Below are 25,922 nucleotides of genomic sequence, written 5' to 3'. Positions count from 1 at the left end.
GATGCTTACCTTATTCAGTTATAGCACAAATGTATTCAGAGGTTCATGTTGAGCCTCGTAACCCGTTTTTACTGTTTTACTGTTTATATTGGAATGTTGTACAGGGAACTTTGTTAATATCTTCACTAAGTTTTGATTAGCAAGGCAGTTAGAGAGTCATACTGTACTAAACAACTAGCCTACACTGTTTTACTGTTTATGTCTTTCAGACGAAATAGCAACAGGAATCCTTAATTAGGTAAATTGCTCATGATATCTGTGCAAGTTTAAAAGTTTAATTAAAGAATGTTGCTTCCTGTAGATATTGCATGCACAGTTGTGCTCCCCCTGGAACACCTTATGACCATACTCTAACCGTAGATCTGTCAATCGGTCTCACCCCTTCACTTAGAATCTCAACAAATCCAAATACACATTGTAGTAACCATATACATTAAATAATTACCCCCTTTATTTACCATATTACCCTATTATCTTACAACTTTAACATCACATGCCCTTCAGAGGCGAGCCATTGTGAGATCTTGCCTTTAGCCATTCAGCTTCACATAACATAGCCTATCGCCACCCGTATATCATCTTAAAACATTTTCTTTCCCCTACTCTCTTTTTTCTTACCTCTTCACTAGAATCACTACCTGCAAATTTGTCTTTAAATTTCCTGTTCTCTTTCCTCTCCCATTTAATACCCCCTAACCCTACAAACATGATGCCAAACGATACCACAGACCAGAACACTCGTTGACATTGACAACAATTAGGCCTCAATAGCCCAGGGAAAACATTCCATACTAATCTGAGAACTAAATAAATAAACAACACAGCTCCATTGTCTTTTTATAGGAGACACTTCCAAAGAAATAAAGAACCTAAATGGCCGAATACTAGATATCCTAATATTTTCTTTGCCTCGGGTCTCCCCCCAAAAAACGGGGTCGGCATTTTGATTCATAGCTCAATATCTCTCCAAACACTAAAAATTACTAAAGACCCTGAAGGCAGATACTTATTGATTGTGGGATTACTCTTTGGTAGACCGATCACATTACTTAATATTTATGCTTCAAACACACAACACTGATTCTTTAAAAAAAATTCAAGAACGCTATTGGATCATGCGAAGGGCACCATCCTTTTGGGCGGAGGACTTCAATACCCCATTAAACACTACACTTGATGCATCAAACTCCACATCCAGTATCTCAAAAAAACATATTAAAAACTATCAAATCAACACTAGTGGAACTCAACCTCCACGACGTCTGGAGAACTCTACACCCCGCAAATAGGGATTACACATATTTCTCTAGCGCTTTTCACAAATACTCCCGCATAAATTACTGGTTTACAGACTCTATAAGCCTTCCTGTCTTTAATGCCTGCGAAATAGGCACTATTACATGGACTGACCATGTAACATGTGACATTATCTGGCCTGAGGCCACTCTGCCCAATTACACATGGAGACTTGATGGCCACTTACTTCAAGACCCATTGGTGGCCACCACTAAGTAATACACTTACAGAATACTTCACCTTTAACTCCAGTTCAGACACCTTAAATATCATAAACTGGGAAGCACACAAATGTGTCATACGGGGGGAAAGCATACACTCCACAATATCCCAATTAGAGAGCAAACAAACAGAACCCACACAATACAGAAAACTTACAAAAACTACAACAAACTAGGAAGGAACTGAGGGACCTCTTGACAGCTGATTCGCAAAGACATGCTATCTACCTCAAACAATTATACTATGACCAAGTGAATAAACCTGGAAATCTTCTTGCTAGATCAATCCAATGTATAAAAAATACAAGACAAATATTCATACTCTATATAATCAGGATGGTATAGCAACTCAAGACAGCAAAGGCATAGCCAATACTTTTTGCAATTATATCGCAACTTTATACAACATTGACTCTAAAAACATAATTTATGCTTACCTGATAAATTCCTTTCTCCTGTAGTGTAGTCAGTCCACGGGTCATCATTACTTATGGGATATTAACTCCTCCCCAACAGGAAGTGCAAGAGGATCACCCAAGCAGAGCTGCTATATAGCTCCTCCCCTCTACGTCACACCCAGTCATTCGACCGAGAACCAAACGAGAAAGGAGAAACTATAGGGTGCAGTGGTGACTGGAGTATAATTTAAAATTTAGACCTGCCATAAAAAACAGGGCGGGCCGTGGACTGACTACACTACAGGAGAAAGGAATTTATCAGGTAAGCATAAATTATGTTTTCTCCTGTTAAGTGTAGTCAGTCCACGGGTCATCATTACTTATGGGATACCAATACCAAAGCTAAAGTACACGGATGACGGGAGGGACAGGCAGGATCTTTATACGGAAGGAACCACTGCCTGAAGAACCTTTCTCCCAAAAACAGCCTCCGAAGAAGCAAAAGTGTCAAATTTGTAAAATTTGGAAAAAGTATGAAGAGAAGACCAAGTTGCAGCCTTGCAAATCTGTTCAACAGAGGCCTCATTCTTAAAGGCCCAAGTGGAAGCCACAGCTCTAGTAGAATGAGCTGTAATCCTTTCAGGAGGTTGCTGTCCAGCAGTCTCATAGGCTAAACGTATTATGCTACGAAGCCAAAAGGATAGAGAGGTAGCAGATGTTTTTTGACCTCTCCTCTGACCAGAATAAACGACAAACAGGGAAAAAGTTTGGCGAAAATCTTTAGTTGCCTGTAAATAAAATTTCAGGGCACGGACTACGTCCAGATTGTGTAGAAGACGTTCCTTCTTTGAAGAAGGGTTAGGGCACAATGATGGAACAACAATCTCTTGATTGATATTCTTGTTAGTAACTACCTTAGGTAAGAACCCAGGTTTAGTACGCAGAACTACCTTATCTGAATGAAAAATCAGATAAGGAGAATCACAATGTAGGGCTGATAACTCAGAGACTCTACGAGCCGAGGAAATAGCCATTAAAAACAGAACTTTCCAAGATAACAACTTGATATCAATGGAATGAAGGGGTTCAAACGGAACACCCTGTAAAACGTTAAGAACTAAGTTTAAGCTCCACGGTGGAGCTACAGTCTTAAACACAGGCTTAATCCTAGCCAAAGCCTGACAAAAAGCCTGAACGTCTGGAACTTCTGACAGACGTTTGTGTAAAAGGATGGACAGAGCTGAGATCTGTCCCTTTAAAGAACTTGCAGATAAACCCTTTTCTAAACCCTCTTGTAGAAAAGACAATATCCTAGGAATCCTAACCTTACTCCATGAGTAACTCTTGGATTCGCACCAGTGTAAGTATTTACGCCAAATCTTATGGTAAATCTTCCTGGTAACAGGTTTCCTAGCCTGTATTAAAGTATCGATTACTGACTCCGAAAATCCACGCTTTGATAAAATCAAGCGTTCAATTTCCATGCAGTCAGCTTCAGAGAAATTAGATTTTGATGTTTGAAAGGACCCTGAATTAGAAGGTCCTGTCTCAGAGGCAGAGACCAAGGTGGACAGGATGACATGTCCACTCGATCTGCATACCAGGTCCTGCGTGGCCACGCAGGCGCTATTAGAATCACCGATGCTTTCTCCTGTTTGATCCTGGCAATCAAACGAGGAAGCATCGGGAAGGGTGGAAACACATAAGCCATCCCGAAGGTCCAAGGTGCTGTCAAAGCATCTACCAGGACCGCTCCCGGGTCCCTGGACCTGGACCCGTAGCAAGGAAGCTTGGCGTTCTGGCGAGACGCCATGAGATCCATATCTGGTTTGCCCCAACGTTGAAGTATTTGGGCAAAGACCTCCGGATGAAGTTCCCACTCCCCCGGATGAAAAGTCTGGCGACTTAGGAAATCCGCCTCCCAGTTCTCCACTCCTGGAATGTGGATCGCTGACAGGTGGCAAGAGTGAGACTCTGCCCAGCGAATTATCTTTGATACTTCCATCATCGCTAGGGAACTCCTTGTCCCTCCTTGATGGTTGATGTAAGCTACAGTCGTGATGTTGTCCGACTGAAACCTGATGAACCTCCGAGTTGTTAACTGAGGCCAAGCCAGAAGGGCATTGAGAACTGCTCTCAATTCCAGAATGTTTATTGGAAGGAGACTCTCCTCCTGAGTCCATGATCCCTGAGCCTTCAGGGAATTCCAGACAGCGCCCCAACCTAGTAGGCTGGCGTCTGTTGTTACAATTGTCCAGTCTGGCCTGCTGAAGGGCATCCCCCTAGACAGATGTGGCCGAGAAAGCCACCATAGAAGAGAATTTCTGGTCTCTTGATCCAGATTCAGAGTAGGGGACAAATCTGAGTAATCCCCATTCCACTGACTCAGCATGCATAATTGCAGTGGTCTGAGATGCAGGCGTGCAAAAGGAACTATGTCCATTGCCGCTACCATTAAGCCGATTACCTCCATGCATTGAGCCACTGACGGGTGTTGAATGGAATGAAGGACACGGCAAGCATTTTGAAGCTTTGTTAACCTGTCTTCTGTCAGGTAAATCTTCATTTCTACAGAATCTATAAGAGTCCCCAAGAAGGGAACTCTTGTGAGTGGTAAGAGAGAACTCTTCTCTTCGTTCACTTTCCACCCATGCGACCTTAGAAATGCCAGTACTAACTCTGTATGAGACTTGGCAGTTTGAAAGCTTGACGCTTGTATCAGAATGTCGTCTAGGTACGGAGCCACCGAAATTCCTTGCGGTCTTAGTACCGCCAAAAGAGAGCCCAGAACCTTTGTGAAGATTCTTGGAGCCGTAGCCAACCCGAATGGAAGAGCTACAAACTGGTAATGCCTGTCTAGGAAGGCAAACCTTAGATACCGGTAATGTTCTTTGTGAATCGGTATGTGAAGGTAAGCATCCTTTAAATCCACTGTGGTCATGTACTGACCTCTTTGGATCATGGGTAAGATTGTCCGAATAGTTTCCATTTTGAACGATGGAACTCTTAGGAATTTGTTTAAAATCTTTAAATCCAAGATTGGTCTGAAGGTTCCCTCTTTCTTGGGAACCACGAACAGATTTGAGTAAAACCCTTGTCCGTGTTCCGACCGCGGAACCGGATGGATCACTCCCATTAGTAAAAGATCTTGTACACAGAGTAGAAACGCCTCTTTCTTTATCTGGTTTGTTGACAACCTTGAAAGATAAAATCTCCCTTTTGGGGGAGAAGCTTTGAAGTCCAGAAGATATCCCTGAGATATGATCTCCAACGCCCAGGGATCCTGAACATCTCTTGCCCACGCCTGGTCGAAGAGAGAAAGTCTGCCCCCCACTAGATCCGTTCCCGGATCGGGGGCCCTCACTTCATGCTGTCTTAGGGGCAGCAGCAGGTTTTCTGGCCTGCTTGCCCTTGTTCCAGGTCTGGTTAGGTTTCCAGCCTTGTCTGTAGCGAGCAACAGCTCCTTCCTGTTTTGGAGCAGAGGAAGTTGATGCTGCTCCTGCCTTGAAGTTACGAAAGGCACGAAAATTAGACTGTTTAGCCCTAGGTTTGGCTCTGTCTTGAGGCAGGGCATGGCCTTTACCTCCTGTAATATCAGCGATAATTTCTTTCAAACCGGGCCCGAATAAAGTCTGCCCCTTGAAAGGTATGTTAAGTAATTTAGATTTAGAAGTAACATCAGCTGACCAGGATTTTAGCCACAGTGCTCTGCGTGCCTGAATGGCGAATCCGGAATTCTTAGCCGTAAGTTTAGTTAAATGTACTACGGCATCAGAAATAAATGAATTAGCTAGCTTAAGGGTTTTAAGCTTGTGTGAAATCTCATCTAATGGCGCTGAGTCAAGGGTCTCTTCCAGAGACTCAAACCAAAATGCTGCCGCAGCCGTGACAGGCGCAATGCATGCAAGGGGTTGCAATATAAAACCTTGTTGAACAAACATTTTCTTAAGGTAACCCTCTAACTTTTTATCCATTGGATCTGAAAAGGCACAGCTATCCTCCACCGGGATAGTGGTACGCTTAGCTAAAGTAGAAACTGCTCCCTCCACCTTAGGGACCGTTTGCCATAAGTCCCGTGTGGTGGCGTCTATTGGAAACATTTTTCTGAATATAGGAGGGGGTGAGAAAGGCACACCGGGTCTATCCCACTCCTTAGTAACAATTTCAGTAAGTCTCTTAGGTATAGGAAAAACGTCAGTACTCGTCGGTACCGCAAAATATTTATCCAACCTACACATTTTCTCTGGGATTGCAACTGTGTTACAATCATTCAGAGCCGCTAATACCTCCCCTAGCAATACACGGAGGTTTTCCAGCTTAAACTTAAAATTTGAAATGTCTGAATCCAGTTTATTTGGATCAGATCCGTCACCCGCAGAATGAAGCTCTCCGTCCTCATGTTCTGCAAATTGTGACGCAGTATCAGACATGGCCCTAGCATTATCAGCGCACTCTGTTCTCACCCCAGAGTGATCTCGTTTACCCCTAAGTTCTGGCAATTTAGACAAAACTTCAGTCATAACATTAGCCATGTCCTGTAGAGTGATTTGTAATGGCCTCCCTGATGTACTTGGCGTTACAATATCACGCACCTCCCGAGCGGGAGATGCAGGTACTGACACGTGAGGCAAGTTAGTCGGCATAACTTCCCCCTCGATGTCTGGTGAATGATGTTCAACATGTACAGATTGATTTTTATTTAAAGTAGCATCAATGCAATTAGTACATAAATTTCTATTGGGCTCCACCTTGGCTTTTGAACATATTGCACAGAGAGATTCCTCTGAGTCAGACATGTTTAACAAACAAGCAATTAGACTAGCAAGCTTGGAAATACTTTTCAACTAAATTTACAAGCAATATGTAAAACGTTACTGTGCCTTTAAGAAACACAGAAAAACACTGACAGTTGAATAACAATGAACCGGATTAGTTATAAAAACCAAATTTACCCGGTAAAAACATAAATTTAGCAAAGGATTGCACTCATTAGCAATGGATGATTAACCTTAATATCAGAAAAAAACGTATAATAATTGAAAAGATAAGCGTTTTTATCACAGTCAAAGCACAGTCTCACAGGTCTGCTGTGAGTGATTACCTCCCTCAAAACAAGTTTTGAAGACCCCTGAGCTCTGTGGAGACGTTCCGGATCATGCAGGGATAGAAGACAGACTTGTGACTGATTTTCTGATGCGTAGCAAAAGCGCCAAAATAGGCCCCTCCCACTCACATACAACAGTGAGGGAAGCTCAGTAAAACTGTTTTAATTTAAATAAACGACAGCCATGTGGAAAATAACGCCCAAAACTATTTTTCACCAAGTACCTCAGATAATTAAACGATTTAACATGCCAGCAAACGTTTAAAATCTAATTTATGAAATGTCATTAAAAGCCTGCTGCTAGTCGTTCACACTGCAAGTTAGGCTAAAAGTTATATGCATACAGTATTTACCCAGTGAAGTGCCATTCCCCAGAATACTGAAGTGTAAACATACATACATATCAGCCTGATACCAGTTGCTACTACTGCATTTAAGGCTGTACTTACATTATATCGGTATTGGCAGTATTTTCTCAGTCAATTCTATTTCTTAGAAAATAATATACTGCAACATACCTCTTTGCAGGTGAACCTGCCCGCTGTCCCCTGATCTGAAGTTTACCTCACTCCTCAGAATGGCCGAGAACAGCAAATGGATCTTAGTTACGTCCGCTAAGATCATACAAAAACTCAGGTAGATTCTTCTTCAAATTCTGCCTGAGAAGAAAACAACACACTCCGGTGCCGTTTAAAATAACAAACTTTTGATTGAAGATATAAAAACTAAGTATAATCACCACAGTCCTCTCACACATCCTATCTATTAGTTGGGTGCAAGAGAATGACTGGGTGTGACGTAGAGGGGAGGAGCTATATAGCAGCTCTGCTTGGGTGATCCTCTTGCACTTCCTGTTGGGGAGGAGTTAATATCCCATAAGTAATGATGACCCGTGGACTGACTACACTTAACAGGAGAAAACACTACATCAAACGCCCCACCACACAACAATAGCAACCTACGTATCGCAGACTACCTGTCCGAGCTCCCCCTTAATAGCCTCACAAATGAGGATTCGGTCCTCCCTCGATTGCCCCTCACTACAGAGGAGATAGACCAGGCAATAAAAGATCTGCCCTCTAGAAAAAGTCCCAGCCCAGATGGTCTCACTCCCAAGTATTATAAAACTTACAAACCTATCCTTCTCCCCCAATTACAAGCCTTATTTAAAGAACTCCCTACTACAACTAACCTCCCAAGTGTATGTTAGAAGCACACATTACGGTTCTACCAAAGCCGGGAAAGACACCTGGCAAACTTCAGACCAATTTCGCTTTTAAACACAGACGTGAAAATTCTCGCAAAAACTTTAGCAACCAGATTGAACAATTCCTTCCAAACCTCATAGCCACAGATCAGGCAGGATTCGTCCCTGGCCTAGAGGTAAGGGATAATAACCCCCAGAGTCCATCAAATTATCAATTATGCCAAATACCATATTTACCAATACTATTTTCGTCGGACGCGGAAAAGGTGTTTTAGAAAATGCCAATCCACCCTATCAAAAAAGTATTGATCAAGATGAACTTCGGGGGCCCCCTTCCTTCATATGTTTTTCTCTTTGTACTCGAACTCAAACGCCAAAGTCAAGGCGAATGGTTCTCTTTCAAAGCCGTTCCGTATATCAAATGGTACGCGTCATGGTTGTCCCCTATCCCCTTTGCTTTTTGTTCTTTCTATTGAGATTCTAGCTTTAAAAATCCGATTGACCCAAAATATCACAGGCATCCCGATAGGTAAAACAGTGCACAAAATGATCATGTACACAGATGATATCCTCTTTATTATCTCAGATATAGAAACCACACTTCCAAACATATTAAAAGAACTAGAAATGTATGGTCAGGTATCTAACTTCCACCGTAATGTAACAAAATCAGAACTACTCAATATATCCTCACCCCCTCACCTCATCATCCAATTAGAATTTACTCACCACATACAGATAGGGAAAGCTGAAGTATCTAGGGATAAATCTCACAGTCACCAACAGTGACTTTTCACATTTAACTATTCGAATCTAAAGAACGAAATACTGAGAGACTTACAATCTTGGCATAATAAGCCAATATCCTGATTGGGCAGAATTGGCATTATAAAAATGAATATACTGTCACGTATTCTATATATTTTCCAAACTCTTCCCATCCCACTTCCTCCCTGCTTCTTAAACAGCAACAACAAATAATGGACAGTTACATATGGCAGGGGAAAAGAAGTAGAATTCAAAGACAGACTATGTACCTCCCTTAAAGCAGAGGTGGCCTGGGTTTACTAAATATTACACTTTATAGAAGCCACAACTTGACACAAAAAGCATGGGTACAGTTAGAAAATCACATTTTTTCAAAAGGCAATATGGCAACACTAGCATGGCTTGAACCACGCCATAGACCAAACGCATTGCCGCATTACCCAATCACCTCAGAAACATTGAAAGAGTGGGACAAAACTATGTCCAGCTCTAACAATATCTCATGGAACATCCGGGTATCCCTCTATCTCATGCTCAGACAGGCAGCAGGCGTCCATACAAACTGAGGGAAGGCACTTTACATTTTGCGCTAGACCAAGGCAGTATCGCACCATTGGAAACCTTACAGCAATGGGACGAGGTCCTTTTTGCGTCATGGTACACTCGTGCACAAATTATACACTTTATTACCACTCATGAACATAAATCCAAAATTAACAGAGAACTCGCCGCATTTGAACACTTATGCACGCAGCAATCACCCCCGAAACACACATTCTCTTTCCTATACCAATATCTACTGATACATGATGACCAAATACTTCCTACATACTCGCAGGCATGGAATATAGAAACAAGCACAGAGCTCAATTCTATCCAATGGAGGAGGTCATTCCAAACAGCACTTAGGGCTTCTTCGTCAGTTTCTATCCAGTAAATGCACTTTAAGTTTGTCAGTAGATGGTACCTCACCCCCTCCAGACTACATAAAACCAACACACAAATCACAGACAAATGCTGGGGGGAGTTCGGTCAGAGGGGAACCATGTCTTACAAATGGTTGACATTCCCAGCAATTAGCAGCTTTTGCAGCTATCTCAGAGGTAATTGAAACCACTCTTACATTCAAGATCCACATTCTCATGTTCCATTCTCTTCATTAACTGCAAAATAAAATTACAAAACCCCTATTACAGCAAATGATCAATAGTGCAAAAAACTCATTCCCAAACATTGGAAGTCCACCACAACCCCAACGTTAAAAGACTGGCACTTACAAACAACAGTGCAAGAATGGGGTGGGTGTGGGGAGCGCTCTAAAAGAGCTGTGAGTATAAACTGTGGTTAAAGTGTGTATAAACTGTGATAGGATGTGTATGAATTTTCCAAAATTGTAATATCTCACAAACATAATTGTCTTAAATCGTGTTGGAAGTGTATCGATTCAGATGCAATAAACAATGTGTCAATTTGTTGAAAAAAATACGTGGCTCTAGTGTTGAATTAGTGTCTCTTCAAAAATGTGTAAATAAATAAACAAAAAGCTAATTTTCAAAAATCTTCAGGGATAATTTACAAAAAATCTTCTATTTCTTCGAGATGTGTATTAGTGTATCCACCGTGTATTTTCACTGTACCTCTAAATGAATTAATACACAAATAATACTTCTAAATGAATAAATAAACAAAATCGTTATAAATTTAAAAAGACGTTTACTAAGATATTAAAAAAACATAATTTATGCTTACCTGATAAATTTATTTCTCTTGTAGTGTATCCAGTCCACGGATCATCCATTACTTATGGGATATTAACTCCTCCCCAACAGGAAGTGCAAGAGGATTCACCCAGCAGAGCTGCTATATAGCTCCTCCCCTAACTGCCATTACCAGTCATTCGACCGAAAACATGCAGAGAAAGGAAAACCATAGGGTGCAGTGGTGACTGTAGTTTAATGGAAAAATTACCTGCCTTAAAGTGACAGGGCGGGCCGTGGACTGGATACACTACAAGAGAAATAAATTTATCAGGTAAGCATAAATTATGTTTTCTCTTGTTAAGTGTATCCAGTCCACGGATCATCCATTACTTATGGGATACCAATACCAAAGCTAAAGTACACGGATGACGGGAGGGACAGGCAGGCTCTTTATACGGAAGGAACCACTGCCTGAAGAACCTTTCTCCCAAAAACAGCCTCCGAAGAAGCAAAAGTGTCAAATTTGTAAAATTTGGAAAAAGTATGAAGAGAAGACCAAGTTGCAGCCTTGCAAATCTGTTCAACAGAAGCCTCATTCTTAAAGGCCCAAGTGGAAGCCACAGCTCTAGTAGAATGTGCTGTAATTCTTTCAGGAGGCTGCTGTCCAGCAGTCTCATAGGCTAACCGTATTATGCTACGAAGCCAAAAGGAGAGAGAGGTAGCCGAAGCTTTTTGACCTCTCCTCTGACCAGAATAAACGACAAACAGGGAAGACGTTTGTCGAAAATCCTTAGTTGCCTGTAGATAAAATTTCAGGGCACGGACTACATCTAGATTGTGTAGCAGACGTTCCTTTTTCGAAGAAGGATTAGGACACAAAGATGGAACTACAATCTCTTGATTGATATTCCTGTTAGTGACCACCTTAGGTAGGAACCCAGGTTTAGTACGCAGAACTACCTTGTCTGAATGAAAAATCAGATAAGGAGAATCACAATGTAAGGCAGATAACTCAGAGACTCTTCGAGCCGAGGAAATCGCCATTAAAAACAGAACTTTCCAAGATAACAACTTGATATCAATGGAATGAAGGGGTTCAAACGGAACCCCCTGTAAAACATTAAGAACTAAGTTCAAACTCCATGGTGGAGCAACAGTTTTAAACACAGGCTTGATCCTAGCTAAAGCCTGACAAAAAGCTTGAACGTGCGGAACTTCTGACAGACGTTTGTGTAAAAGAATGGACAGAGCTGAAATCTGTCCCTTTAAGGAACTAGCGGATAAACCCTTTTCTAAACCTTCTTGTAGAAAAGACAATATCCTCGGAATCCTAACCTTACTCCATGAGTAACTCTTGGATTCGCACCAATATAAGTATTTGCGCCATATCTTATGGTAAATCTTTCTGGTAACAGGCTTCCTAGCCTGTATTAAGGTATCAATAACTGACTCAGAAAAACCACGTTTTGATAAAATCAAGCGTTCAATTTCCAAGCAGTCAGCTTCAGAGAAATTAGATTTTGATGTTTGAAGGGACCCTGGATCAGAAGGTCCTGTTTCAGAGGTAGCGACCAAGGTGGACAGGATGACATGTCCACTAGATCTGCATACCAAGTCCTGCGTGGCCATGCAGGCGCTATTAGAATCACTGATGCTCTCTCCTGTTTGATTCTGGCAATCAATCGAGGAAGCATCGGGAAGGGTGGGAACACATAAGCCATCCCGAAGGTCCAAGGTGCTGTCAAAGCATCTATCAGAACCGCTCCCGGATCCCTGGATCTGGACCCGTAACGAGGAAGCTTGGCGTTCTGTCGAGACGCCATGAGATCTATCTCTGGTTTGCCCCAACGTCGAAGTATTTGGGCAAAGACCTCCGGATGAAGTTCCCACTCCCCCGGATGAAAAGTCTGACGACTTAAGAAATCCGCCTCCCAGTTCTCCACTCCCGGGATGTGGATTGCTGACAGGTGGCAAGAGTGAGACTCTGCCCAGCGAATTATCTTTGATACTTCCATCATTGCTAGGGAGCTTCTTGTCCCTCCCTGATGGTTGATGTAAGCTACAGTCGTGATGTTGTCCGACTGAAACCTGATGAACCCCCGAGTTGTTAACTGGGGCCAAGCCAGAAGGGCATTGAGAACTGCTCTCAATTCCAGAATGTTTATTGGTAGGAGACTCTCCTCCTGATTCCATTGTCCCTGAGCCTTCAGAGAATTCCAGACAGCGCCCCAACCTAGTAGGCTGGCGTCTGTTGTTACAATTGTCCAGTCCGGCCTGCTGAATGGCATCCCCCTGGACAGATGTGGCCGAGAAAGCCACCATAGAAGAGAATTTCTGGTCTCTTGATCCAGATTCAAAGTAGGGGACAAGTCTGAGTAATCCCCATTCCACTGACTTAGCATGCACAATTGCAGCGGTCTGAGATGTAGGCGTGCAAAGGGTACTATGTCCATTGCTGCTACCATTAAGCCGATCACCTCCATGCATTGAGCTACTGACGGGTATTGAATGGAATGAAGGACACGGCATGCATTTTGAAGCTTTGTTAACCTGTCTTCTGTCAGGTAAATCTTCATTTCTACAGAATCTATAAGAGTCCCCAAGAAGGGAACTCTTGTGAGTGGAAAGAGAGAACTCTTCTTTTCGTTCACCTTCCATCCATGCGACCTTAGAAATGCCAGTACTAACTCTGTATGAGACTTGGCAGTTTGAAAGCTTGAAGCTTGTATCAGAATGTCGTCTAGGTACGGAGCTACCGCAATTCCTCGCGGTCTTAGTACCGCCAGAAGAGCACCCAGAACCTTTGTGAAGATTCTCGGAGCCGTAGCCAATCCGAATGGAAGAGCTACAAACTGGTAATGCCTGTCTAGAAAGGCAAACCTTAGATACCGGTAATGATCTTTGTGAATCGGTATGTGAAGGTAAGCATCCTTTAAATCCACTGTGGTCATGTACTGACCCTTTTGGATCATGGGTAAAATTGTCCGAATAGTCTCCATTTTGAACGATGGAACTCTTAGGAATTTGTTTAGGATCTTTAAATCCAGGATTGGCCTGAAAGTTCCCTCTTTTTTGGGAACCACAAACAGATTTGAGTAAAACCCTTGTCCCTGTTCCGACCGTGGAACTGGATGGATTACTCCCATTAATAAAAGCTCTTGTACGCAGCGTAGAAACGCCTCTTTCTTTATTTGGTTTGTTGACAACCTTGACAGATGAAATCTCTCTCTTGGGGGAAGAGTATTTGAAGTCCAGAAGGTATCCCTGAGATATTATCTCTAGCGCCCAGGGATCCTGGACATCTCTTGCCCAAGCCTGGGCGAAGAGAGAAAGTCTGCCCCCCACTAGATCCGTTCCCGGATCGGGGGCCCTCAATTCATGCTGTTTTAGGGGCACCAGCAGGTTTCCTGGCCTGCTTGCCCTTGTTCCAGGACTGGTTAGGTCTCCAGCCTTGTCTGTAGCGAGCAACAGATCCTTCTTGTTTTGGAGCAGAGGAAGTTGATGCTGCTCCTGCTTTGAAATTCCGAAAGGAACGAAAATTAGATTGTCTAGCCTTAGGTTTGGCTCTGTCTTGAGGCAGGGCATGGCCTTTACCTCCTGTAATGTCAGCGATAATTTCTTTCAATCCGGGCCCGAATAAGGTCTGCCCTTTGAAAGGTATATTAAGAAATTTAGACTTAGAAGTAACGTCAGCTGACCAGGATTTTAGCCACAGTGCTCTGCGCGCCTGAATGGCGAATCCGGAATTCTTAGCCGTAAGCTTAGTTAAATGTACTACGGCATCTGAAATAAATGAGTTAGCTAACTTAAGAGCTTTAAGCCTGTGTGTAATCTCATCTAATGGAGCTGATTCAAGTGTCCCTTCCAGAGACTCAAACCAAAATGCTGCTGCAGCCGTGACAGGCGCAATGCATGCAAGGGGTTGCAATATAAAACCTTGTTGAACAAACATTTTCTTAAGGTAACCCTCTAACTTTTTATCCATTGGATCTGAAAAGGCACAGCTATCCTCCACCGGGATAGTGGTACGCTTAGCTAAAGTAGAAACTGCTCCCTCCACCTTAGGGATCGTTTGCCATAAGTCCTGTGTGGTGGTGTCTATTGGAAACATCTTTCTAAATATCGGAGGGGGTGAGAACGGCACACCGGGTCTATCCCACTCCTTAGTAACAATTTCAGTAAGTCTCTTAGGTATAGGAAAAACGTCAGTACTCGACGGTACCGCAAAATATTTATCCAACCTACACATTTTTTCTGGTATTGCAACTGTGTTACAATCATTCAGAGCCGCTAACACCTCCCCTAGTAATACACGGAGGTTTTCCAGCTTAAATTTAAAATTTGAAATATCTGAATCCAATCTGTTTGGATCAGAACCGTCAGCCGCAGAATGAAGCTCTCCGTCCTCATGTTCTGCAAGTTGTGACGCAGTATCTGACATGGCCCTAACATTATCAGCGCACTCTGTTCTCACCCCAGAGTGATCACGCTTACCTCTTAGTTCTGGTAATTTAGCCAAAACTTCAGTCATAACAGTAGCCATATCCTGTAATGTGATTTGTAATGGCCGCCCAGATGTACTCGGCGCCACAATATCACGCACCCCCCGAGCGGGAGATGCAGGTACTGACACGTGAGGTGAGTTAGTCGGCATAACTCTCCCCTCGTTGTTTGGTGAAATGTGTTCAATTTGTACAGATTGACTTTTATTTAAAGTAGCATCAATACAGTTAGTACATAAATTTCTATTGGGCTCCACTTTGGCATTAGCACATATAGCACAGATGTCTTCCTCTGAATCAGACATGTTTAACACACTAGCAAATAAACTAGCAACTTGGAAATACTTTTCAAGTAATTTACTATAATATGAAAACGTACTGTGCCTATAAGAAGCACAGAAAGAGTTATGACAGTTGAAAGTTAATAAACTGAAAGGTTATAGCATCAAATCTTTGTAAAAAACACAATTTTAGCAAAGGCTTGTTCCCATTAGCGAAGGATAACTAACCCTGATAGCAGAAAAAAAAGTTACAGAAATAAACGTTTTTTATCACAGTCAACTACAATCTCACAGCTCTGCTGTGAATGATTACCTCCCTCAAAACAAGTTTTGAAGACCCCTGAGTTCTGTAGAGATGAACCGGATCATGCAGGAAATACAATGAGCTTCTGACTGAATTTTTTGACCTCCCCCTCACACACAACAGTGAGAGAGATCAGTAAACTGTCATAAATTAAATAAAACAACTGCCAAGTGGAAAAAATAATGCCCAAAACATTTTATTCACCCAGTACCTCAGAAAATGAAACGATTTTACATGCCAGCAAAAAACGTTTAACATAAATTAAGTGTTATTAAAGAGCCTGTTGCCAGTCCCTGCAAATTAGGCTAAAGTCTTATGCACACAGTATAATTCCAGTGAAGTGCCATTCCCCAGAATACTGAAGTGTAAAATATACATACATGACAGCCTGATACCAGTTGCTGCTACTGCATTTAAGGCTGAGTTTACATTATATCGGTATGGCAGAATTTTCTCATCAATTCCATTGTCAGAAAATAATAAGCTGCTACATACCTCTTTGCAGATTAATCTGCCCGCTGTTCCCTGATCTGAAGTTTACCTCTCCTCAGATGGCCGAGAAACAGCAATATGATCTTAACTACGCCGGCTAAAATCATAGTAAAAACTCAGGTAGATTCTTCTTCAAATTCTACCAGAGAAGGAATAACACACTCCGGTGCTATTATAAAATAACAAACTTTTGATTGAAGGTATAAAACTAAATATAATCACCATAGTCCTCTCACACATCCTATCTAGTCGTTGGGTGCAAGAGAATGACTGGTAATGGCAGTTAGGGGAGGAGCTATATAGCAGCTCTGCTGGGTGAATCCTCTTGCACTTCCTGTTGGGGAGGAGTTAATATCCCATAAGTAATGGATGATCCGTGGACTGGATACACTTAACAAGAGAAACAATGATAAAATCGTGTCAGTTGTATTATATGGTTGTACCATACAGTGAATCTGTTTAGAGCATATAGGGGTACATCCTTATCATATAAAATTGCTGAAAGTTCGGATTTGTAATCCTTGTGATTCTCTTAAGTTGTGGCCACAACTAATTCTGAAGCAGTTAAAATCCAAATGCAGTACGGTGCTGATGTAAGTTCACAGTTTATTCTCCCCCTAACCGGACCTCTGATATTCCTTACCTCTGTGTTTGTATTCTTTGTTTTACCTTGGGTTCTGGGAAGAGTGCTTTTGTAAATAGGTCGAGTTCTCCAAGCGGTTTTGCCGCTGTTTGAATTTCCTCCGCAGCTACTTCCTACCCTGATGTGCGTGTGACGTTGACGTTGTACACGGAGGACCTATCAGGCAACCGGATCGTGGGGGGAGTGTTTCTTGTACTGGAGCCAATCTTTCCACACTCGATGTCAGGTTTTCTACGCGTTTCAGCGCCGTAACTTGCGCCTTTATCAAGACTACATACAGTACAGTACTGCATTTGGATTTTAACTGCTTCAGAATTAGTTGTGGCCACAACTTAAGAGAATCACAAGGATTACAAATCCGAACTTTCAGCAATTTTATATGATAAGGATGTACCCCTATATGCTCTAAACAGATTCACTGTATGGTACAACCATATAATACAACTGACACGATTTTATCATTGTTTTTTAATATCTTAGTAAACGTCTTTTTAAATTTATAACGATTTTGTTTATTTATTCATTTAGAAGTATTATTTGTGTATTAATTCATTTAGAGGTACAGTGAAAATACACGGTGGATACACTAATACACATCTCGAAGAAATAGAAGATTTTTTGTAAATTATCCCTGAAGATTTTTGAAAATTAGCTTTTTGTTTATTTATTTACACATTTTTGAAGAGACACTAATTCAACACTAGAGCCACGTATTTTTTTCAACAAACTGACACATTGTTTATTGCATCTGAATCGATACACTTCCAACACGATTTAAGACAATTATATTTGTGAGATATTACAATTTTGGAAAATTCATACACATCCTATCACAGTTTATACACACTTTAACCACAGTTTATACTCACAGCTCTTTTAGAGCGCTCCCCACACCCACCCCATTCTTGCATATTTCTACATATCTGATATTGGGAGCATATCAGATTTGGGGAAGCCAGTTGAGTCCTATCTACATATCACTCCACATTTTCTTTTACTTACAAACAACAGAGCTTCTTACACTAGAACATTTCCATTTCATGAAAATAGACAAATTAGACTTACATCAACATATGATAGAACACTGGGAATAATACACCCTTCCTAGCAGCTGAACATACAGCTACTGACAGACTAACCTCAGTAAGGGACAACTGCTTCCCCGTCCTTAAAGACACACCCTATTGGACATTTGGCACTTCCACCCTCCCTCTTTTTTTTTTCTCTCTCTCATTTCCTCCTTTTGCTAATTCACTTTCCCCTATTCTTCCCCTCTTTCTGAAAATAACCCCAACTTACTTGACTTGAATTAATAACATTGTGATCATTCCCCAAAAAAAACAAAATGTATGCTTACCTGATAAATTTATTTCTCTTGTGGTGTATCCAGTCCACGGATTCATCCATTACTTGTGGGATATTCTCCTTCCCAACAGGAAGCTGCAAGAGGATAACCCACAGCAGAGCTGTCTATATAGCTCCTCCCCTAACTGCCACCTCCAGCCATTCGACCGAAGACAAGCAAGAGAAAGTAGAAACTATAGGGTGCAGTGGTGACTGTAGTTTAAAAATAAAAAACACCTGCCTTAAAATGACAGGGCGGGCCGTGGACTGGATACACCACAAGAGAAATAAATTTATCAGGTAAGCATAAATTTTGTTTTCTCTTGTAAGGTGTATCCAGTCCACTGATTCATCCATTACTTGGGGGATACCAATACCAAAGCTATAGGACACGGATGAAGGGAGGGACAAGGCAGGCGCTTAAACGGAAGGCACCACTGCCTGTAAGACTTTTCTCCCAAAAATAGCCTCCGAAAAAGCAAAAGTATCAAATTTGTAGAATTCAGAAAAAGTATGAAGCGAAGACCAAGTCGCCGCCTTACAAATCTGTTAAACAGAAGCCTCATTTTTAAAAGCCCATGTGGAAGCCACCGCTCTAGTGGAATGAGCTGTAATTCTTTCAGGAGGCTGCTGGCCAGCAGTCTCATAAGCTAAGCGGATTATACTTCTTAACCAAAAAGAAGGAGAAGTTGCTGAAGCCTTTTGGCCTCTTCTCTGTCCAGAGTAGACAACAATGTTTGACGAAAATCCTTAGTAGCTTGTAAATAAAACTTTAAAGCACGAACCACGTCAAGATTATGTAATAGACGTTCCTTCTTTGAAGAAGGATTAGGACACAGTGACGGAACAATCTCCTGATTGATATTCTTATTAGATACCACCTTAGGAAGAAGCCAAGGTTTGGTACGCAAAACTACCTTATCTGCATGGAAGATCAGATAAGGGGAATCACACTGTAAGGCAGATAACTCTGAAACTCTTCGAGCTGAAGAGATAACTACTAAAAACAGAACTTTCCAAGATAAAAGCTTGATATCTATGGAATGCAGAGGTTCAAACGGAACCCCTTGAAGAACTTTAAAGGGACACTGTACCCAAAAAATTTCTTTCGTGATTCAGATTGAGCATGAAATTTTAAGCAACTTTCTAATTTACTCCTATTATAAAATTTTCTTCATTCTCTTGTTATCTTTATTTGAAATGCAAGAATGTAAGTTTAGATGCCGGCCCATTTTTGGTGAACAACCTGGGTTGTCCTTGCTGATTGGTGGATAAATTCATCCACCAATAAAAAAGTGCTGTCCAGAGTACTGAAACCAAAAAAAAGCTTAGATGCCTTTTTCAAATAATGATAGCAAGAGAACGAAGAAAAATTGATAATAGGAGTAAATTAGAAAGTTGCTTAAAATTGCATGCTCTTTCTGAATTACAAAAGAAAAAATTTGGGTACTGTGTCCCTTTAAGAACTAAATTTAAACTCCATGGCAGAGCAACAGGTTTAAACACAGGCTTGATTCTAACCAAAGCCTGACAAAACGCCTGAACGTCTGGAACATCCGCCAGACGCTTGTGCAAAAGAATAGACAGAGCAGAAATCTGTCCCTTTAAGGAACTAGCTGACAATCCCTTCTCCAATCCTTCTTGAAGAACAGATAATATCCTGGGAATCCTGACTTTACTCCATGAGTAACCCTTGGATTCACACCAATGAAGATATTTACACCATATCTTATGATAGATTTTCCTGGTGACAGGCTTTCGAGCCTGAATTAAGGTATCAATGACCGATTCAGAGAAACCACGCTTTGATAAAATCAAGCGTTAAATCTCCAAGCAATCAGACGCAGAGAAATTACATTTGGATGGTTGAAAGGACCCTGAAGTAGAAGGTCCTGCCTCAGCGGCAGAGTCCATGGTGGAAGGGATGACATGTCCACCAGATCTGCATACCAAGTCCTGCGTGGCCACGCAGGTGCTATCAAAATCACCGAAGCTCTCTCCTGCTTGATCTTGGCAATCAGATGAGGGAGTAGAGGAAACGGTGGAAACACATAAGCCAGGTTGAAGGACCAAGGCGCTGCTAGAGCATCTATCAGCGCTGCCTTGGGATCCCTGGACCTGGACCCGTAACAAGGAAGCTTGGCGTTCTGACGAGACGCCATGAGACCCAGTTCAGGTTTGCCCCAAAGTTGAATCAACTGTGCAAACACCTCCGGATGGAGTTCCCACTCCCCCGGATGAAAAGTCTGTCGACTTAGAAAATCCGCCTCCCAGTTCTCTACTCCTGGGATATGGATAGATGGCAAGAGTGAACCTCTGCCCATAGGATTATTCTTGAAACCTCCAACATTGCTAGGGAACTCCTTGTTCCCCCTTGATGGTTGATGTAGGCTACAGTCGTGATATTGTCCGACTGAAATCTGATGAACCTGACCGCAGCAAGCTGAGGCCAAGCCTGAAGAGCATTGAATATCGCTCTTAGTTCCAGAATGTTTATCGGAAGGAGTGCCTCCTCCTGAGTCCACGAACCCTGAGCCTTCAGGGAGTTCCAGACTGCACCCCAGCCCAGAAGGCTGGCATCTGTCGTTACTATTGTCCAATCTGGCCTGCGGAAGGTCATAACCTTGGACAGATGGACCCGAGATAGCCACCAGAGAAGAGAATCCCTGGTCTCTTGATCCAGATTTAGTAGAGGGGACAAATCTGTGTAATCCCCATTCCACTGACTGAGCATGCAGAGTTGCAGTGGTCTGAGATGTAGGCGGGCAAACGGCACTATGTCCATTGCCGCTACCATTAAGCCGATTACTTCCATACACTGAGCCACTGAAGGGCGAGAAGTAGAATAAAGAACACGGCAGGAATTTAGAAGTTTTGACAACCTGGCCTCTGTCTGATAGATTCTGTAGAAATGAAGATTTACCTGAGTTCCTAGGAAGGAAACTCTTGTGAGAGGGAATAGAGAACTCTTTTCTTCGTTCACTTTCCACCCATGAGACCTCAGAAATGCCAGCACAATGTCCGTATGGGACCTGGCGATTTGAAAATTCGACGCCTGTATCAGAATGTCGTCTAGATAAGGGGCTACTGCTATACCCCGCGGCCTTAGGACCGCTAGGAATGACCCTAGAACCTTCGTAAAGATTCTTGGTGCCGTAGCTAATCCAAAGGGAAGAGCCACAAACCGGTAATAACTGTCTAGGAAGGCGAACCTGAGAAACCGATGATGATCTCTGTGTATCGGAATGTGAAGATAAGCATCCTTTAAGTCCACGATAGTCATATATTGACCCTCCTGGATCATAGGTAGGATGGTTTGAATAGTCTCCATCTTGAAGGATGGGACCCTGAGAAATTTGTTTAGGATCTTGAGATCTAAGATTGGTCTGAAAGTTCCCTCTTTCTTGGGAACTACAAACAGATTTGAATAGAAGCCTTGCCTCTGTTCCTCCTTTGGAACTGGGTGGATCACTCCCATAACTAGGAGGTCTTGAACACAATGTAAGAATGCCTCTCTCTTTATCTGGTTTGCAGATAATTGTGAGAGATTAAATCTCCCCTTTTGGGGAAGAAGCTTTGAAGTCCAGAAGATATCCCTGGGACACAATTTCCAACGCCCAGGGATCCTGGACATCTCTTGCCCAAACCTGGGCGAAGAGAGAAAGTCTGCCCCCTACTAGATCCGTTTCCGGATCGGGGGCTGATCTTTCATGCTGTCTTAGAGGCAGCAGCAGGTTTTTTGGCCTGCTTTCCTTTGTTCCAAGCCTGGTTAGGTCTCCAAACCGGCTTGGACTGGGCAAAATTTCCCTCTTGTTTTGTATTAAAGGAAGTTGAAGCTGCGCCATTCTTGAAGTTTCGAAAGGAACGAAAATTAGTCTGTTTGGTCCTTAATTTGTTGGACCTATCCTAAGGAAGGGCGTGACCTTTTCGTCCAGTAATATCAGAAATGATCTCCTTCAGTCCAGGCCCGAATAGAAGGGAATATTGAGAAGCTTAGACTTTGAAGAAACGTCAGCTGACCAGGATTTAAGCCATAGTGCCCTACGCGCCTGAATAGCAAAACCTGAGTTTTTAGCCGTTAGCTTGGTTAAATGAACAACGGCGTCAGAAACAAATGAATTGGCTAGCTTAAGAGCTTTAAGCTTGTCAAGGATATCATCCAATGGGGTTTCTACCTGTAGAGCCTCTTCTAGAGACTCAAACCAGAAGGCCGCAGCAGCAGTGACTGGGGCAATGCATGCAAGAGGCTGGAGAATAAATCCTTGTTGAATAAAAATTTTCTTAAGGTAACCCTCTAATTTTTTGTCCATTGGATCTAGAAAACCACAACTGTCCTCGGCAGGGATAGTTGTACGCTTCGCTAGGGTAGAGACTGCTCCCTCCACCTTAGGGACCGTTTGCCACAAGTCCCGTGTAGCGGCATCTATAGGAAACATCTTTTTAAAACAGGAGGGGGAGAGAACGGTACACCTGGTCTATCCCATTCCTTAGTAATAATTTCTGAAAACCTCTTAGGTATTGGAAAAACATCAGTGTAAACAGGCACTGCGTAGTATTTATCCAATTTACACAATTTCTCTGGGACTACAATGGCGTCACAGTCATCCAGAGTTGCTAAAACCTCCCTGAGCAACATGCGGAGGTGTTCAAGCTTAAATTTAAATGTAGACATATCAGAATCAGGTTGAAGTGTCTTCCCTGAGTCAGAAAAATCACCCACAGATAGAAGCTCTCCTTCTTCGGCTTCTACACATTGTGAGGGTATATCAGACATAGCTACTAAAGCGTCAGAGAGCTCTGTATTTGTTCTAGCCCCAGAGCTGTCTCGCTTTCCTTGTAACCCTGGCAGTTTGGACAATACTTCTGTAAGAGTATGATTCATAACTGCCGCCATGTCTTGTAAAGTATACGCAATGGGCGCGCTAGATGTACTTGGCGTCCCTTGAGAGGGAGTTATAGGCTCTGACACGTGGGGAGAGTTAGTCGGCATAACTTCCCCCTTGTCAATTTCCTCTGGTGATAAATCTTTTAAAGCCAGAATATGGTCTTTATAACTTAACTTATAGTAAGATCAGTACATTTGGTACACATTCTAAGAGGGGGTTCCACAATGGCTTCTAAACATAATGAACAAGGAGTTTCCTCTATGTCAGACATGTTTAAACAGACTAGTAATGAGACCAGCAAGCTTGGAAAACACTTTAATGTGAAAAAGCATTATATAAAAAACGGTACTGTGCCTTTAAGGGAAAAAAACAAACACAAAAACTGCAAAACAGTGAAAAAAGCAGTTAACTTTATGATTTTTTTACAGTGTGTATAACAGACTAAAATAGCATTGCACCCACTTGCAAATGGATGATTAACCCCTTGTGCTCAAAAACTAAGCAAAAAAACGGTAAAACCGTTATAACAGTCACAAGCAAACTGCCACAGCTCTACTGTGGCTCCTACCTTCCCATAAAACGACTTTTGTAGGCACAAAAACCCCTTACAGAGGTCCAATATGTCAGGGGACTCCTTCAGGGAAGCTGGATGTCTCAATATATAAAAACAACTGCGCAATTACAGCGCGAAAATAGGCCCCTCCCACCATGCACTCAAAGTGGAAGGGCCAAAAACAGCTACTCCTAGGAGAAATCTAGTCAGCCATGTGGAAAACTAGGCCCCAAATAAAGATTCATCACCCTCAGTAAAAAAACGTTCTTTATATATATGCAAACATTTTACATACTAAGCCATAATAGAAAGTAATATGAATATTACCCTTTACTGCAAGCATGATGCCAGTCGTTTATTAAATCACTGCAATCAGGCTTACCTTAAATATATCAGGCACTGTCAGCATTTTCTAGTTCTTATCCTCTAGAAAAAAATATACTGAACATACCTCAGGGCAGTTAATTCTGCAGGCCGTTCCCCAAGCTGAAGTTTTCCCATACTATTCAGTTATGTGTGAGAACAGCAGTGGACCTTAGTTACAACCTGCTAAGATCATTAAAAACCTCAGGCAAAACTCTTCTTCTAATTTCTGCCTGAGGTAAAAAACAGTACAACGCCGGTACCGTTTAAAAATAACAAACTTTTGATTGAAGATAAACTACACTAATTCACCACATCTCTCTTGATACTTCCCTTGTCGAGAGCTGCAAGAGAATGACTGGAGGTTGCAGTTAGGGGAGGAGCTATATAGACAGCTCTGCTGTGGGTGATCCTCTTGCAGCTTCCTGTTGGGAAGGAGAATATCCCACAAGTAATGGATGAATCCGTGGACTGGATACACCTTACAAGAGAAAACTACATCTCATTATCACTGTGGATCTAAGATTGCCCGCCTTGCATTATGTGTGCTCCTTGTTCATATTTAAATTCTGTATCACTCTACTTGAAAGCATTGCACATAGGGACACAGCTTTGTAATCTCTAAAGCAAAGGACGTTTCCAAGCGGGATCTTGAACATCACCCCGCCGCCAAGTGATGCATGGCATGGACACACTAAAAGACTCAGTTCTTGGACAAAGCAGACTAATTGTATTTTTACGATGTTATAACATTTACAGTGTTTAAGGGATGATGTGCCCTGATCTCTCTTTTCATTGTAACAGTAAAACTTTCAATAAAACATTTAAAACTCAAAAAAAATAAAATAATTAGTTTGTCTTTCTGCCCATTACTGATAGAATACATTTACAAAATCTTAAAATTATTTATATATATTCATACAATATATCCGCAATTAAGTACAGAATTACAATGGATCTGCATACACAATTAATGTTTTAAAAGCATTGTCACTTTGCACAGAATGGTGAACAAATCTCTCTTGATTGTAACTTGTTAGGCCAAGATTTATCCAAGTCCAGTGGACAGGGTAGTACATCTTCGCCCCGTGCACCCGACATTGCTTCCACGTATTTTTCATTGCACACTACGGCTAGTGTGCAATGTCACCCCCTGCATGCGTGCAGTCAATCGTGCACAAGCATGGGCTGTCAATCTTCCCAGTCAAAAAAAGTCCAGGGGGAGTTGAGATACGACACTTATCAAGTGGCGAAGCAGGTTAAGAAGCAGCGGTCTGATGACAGCAGCTTCTTAACTCTCGGCTACAAGATCGCTTTTGGGAGCCTGCAGCCGTATCGTTTGATAAATCTGGTCCTTAAAGGTCAGCAGTAAATGTATGTGCTGCTCTGAGCAATCACTGTGTAGTGTGATTCTTTTATCATGCAATTTGCAGAATTTTGAAGCTATTTTAGGATACCAATTTGGACTTTCTTGGTATCCTTTGTTTTAACTTAAAGGGACAAGAAACCAAAAATGTTTCTTTAATGATTCAGAAAGAGCATACATTCCAAATTACTTCTATTATCAATTATGCCTTAATATCTTGGTATCCTTTGTTGAAGGAGCAGCAATGCACTACTGGAATCTTGCTAAACACTTCAGTAACCAATCACAAGAGGCCAATATGTTAAGCCACCAAATCGCTGCTAGCTCCCAGCTCCTGAGCCTACCAAGCTATGCTTTCAACAAAGGATACCAAAAGAACAAAGCATATTAGATAAAAGAAGTAAATTAGAAAATCTATTAAAATTGCATGCTCTATTTGAATTATGAGAGAAACATTTTGGATTTCATGTCCCTTTAATAGAGGTCAGTGTTCT

At 42.0% G+C, this 25,922-nt stretch overlaps 1 protein-coding gene across 1 annotated transcript in view; it reads right to left on the bottom strand.

Annotated features, from left to right (window-relative positions):
- The window catches only part of TEX2 (testis expressed 2), a 487,045-nt gene that overhangs the window by 334,575 nt on the left and 126,548 nt on the right, over window positions 1-25,922 (bottom strand). The window lies entirely within an intron of this gene.

Source organism: Bombina bombina, chromosome 1, assembly GCF_027579735.1.
Source record: "Bombina bombina isolate aBomBom1 chromosome 1, aBomBom1.pri, whole genome shotgun sequence".
Classification (NCBI taxonomy): Eukaryota; Metazoa; Chordata; class Amphibia; order Anura; family Bombinatoridae; genus Bombina; species Bombina bombina.
This window is presented reverse-complemented; position numbering and strand designations above follow the sequence as displayed.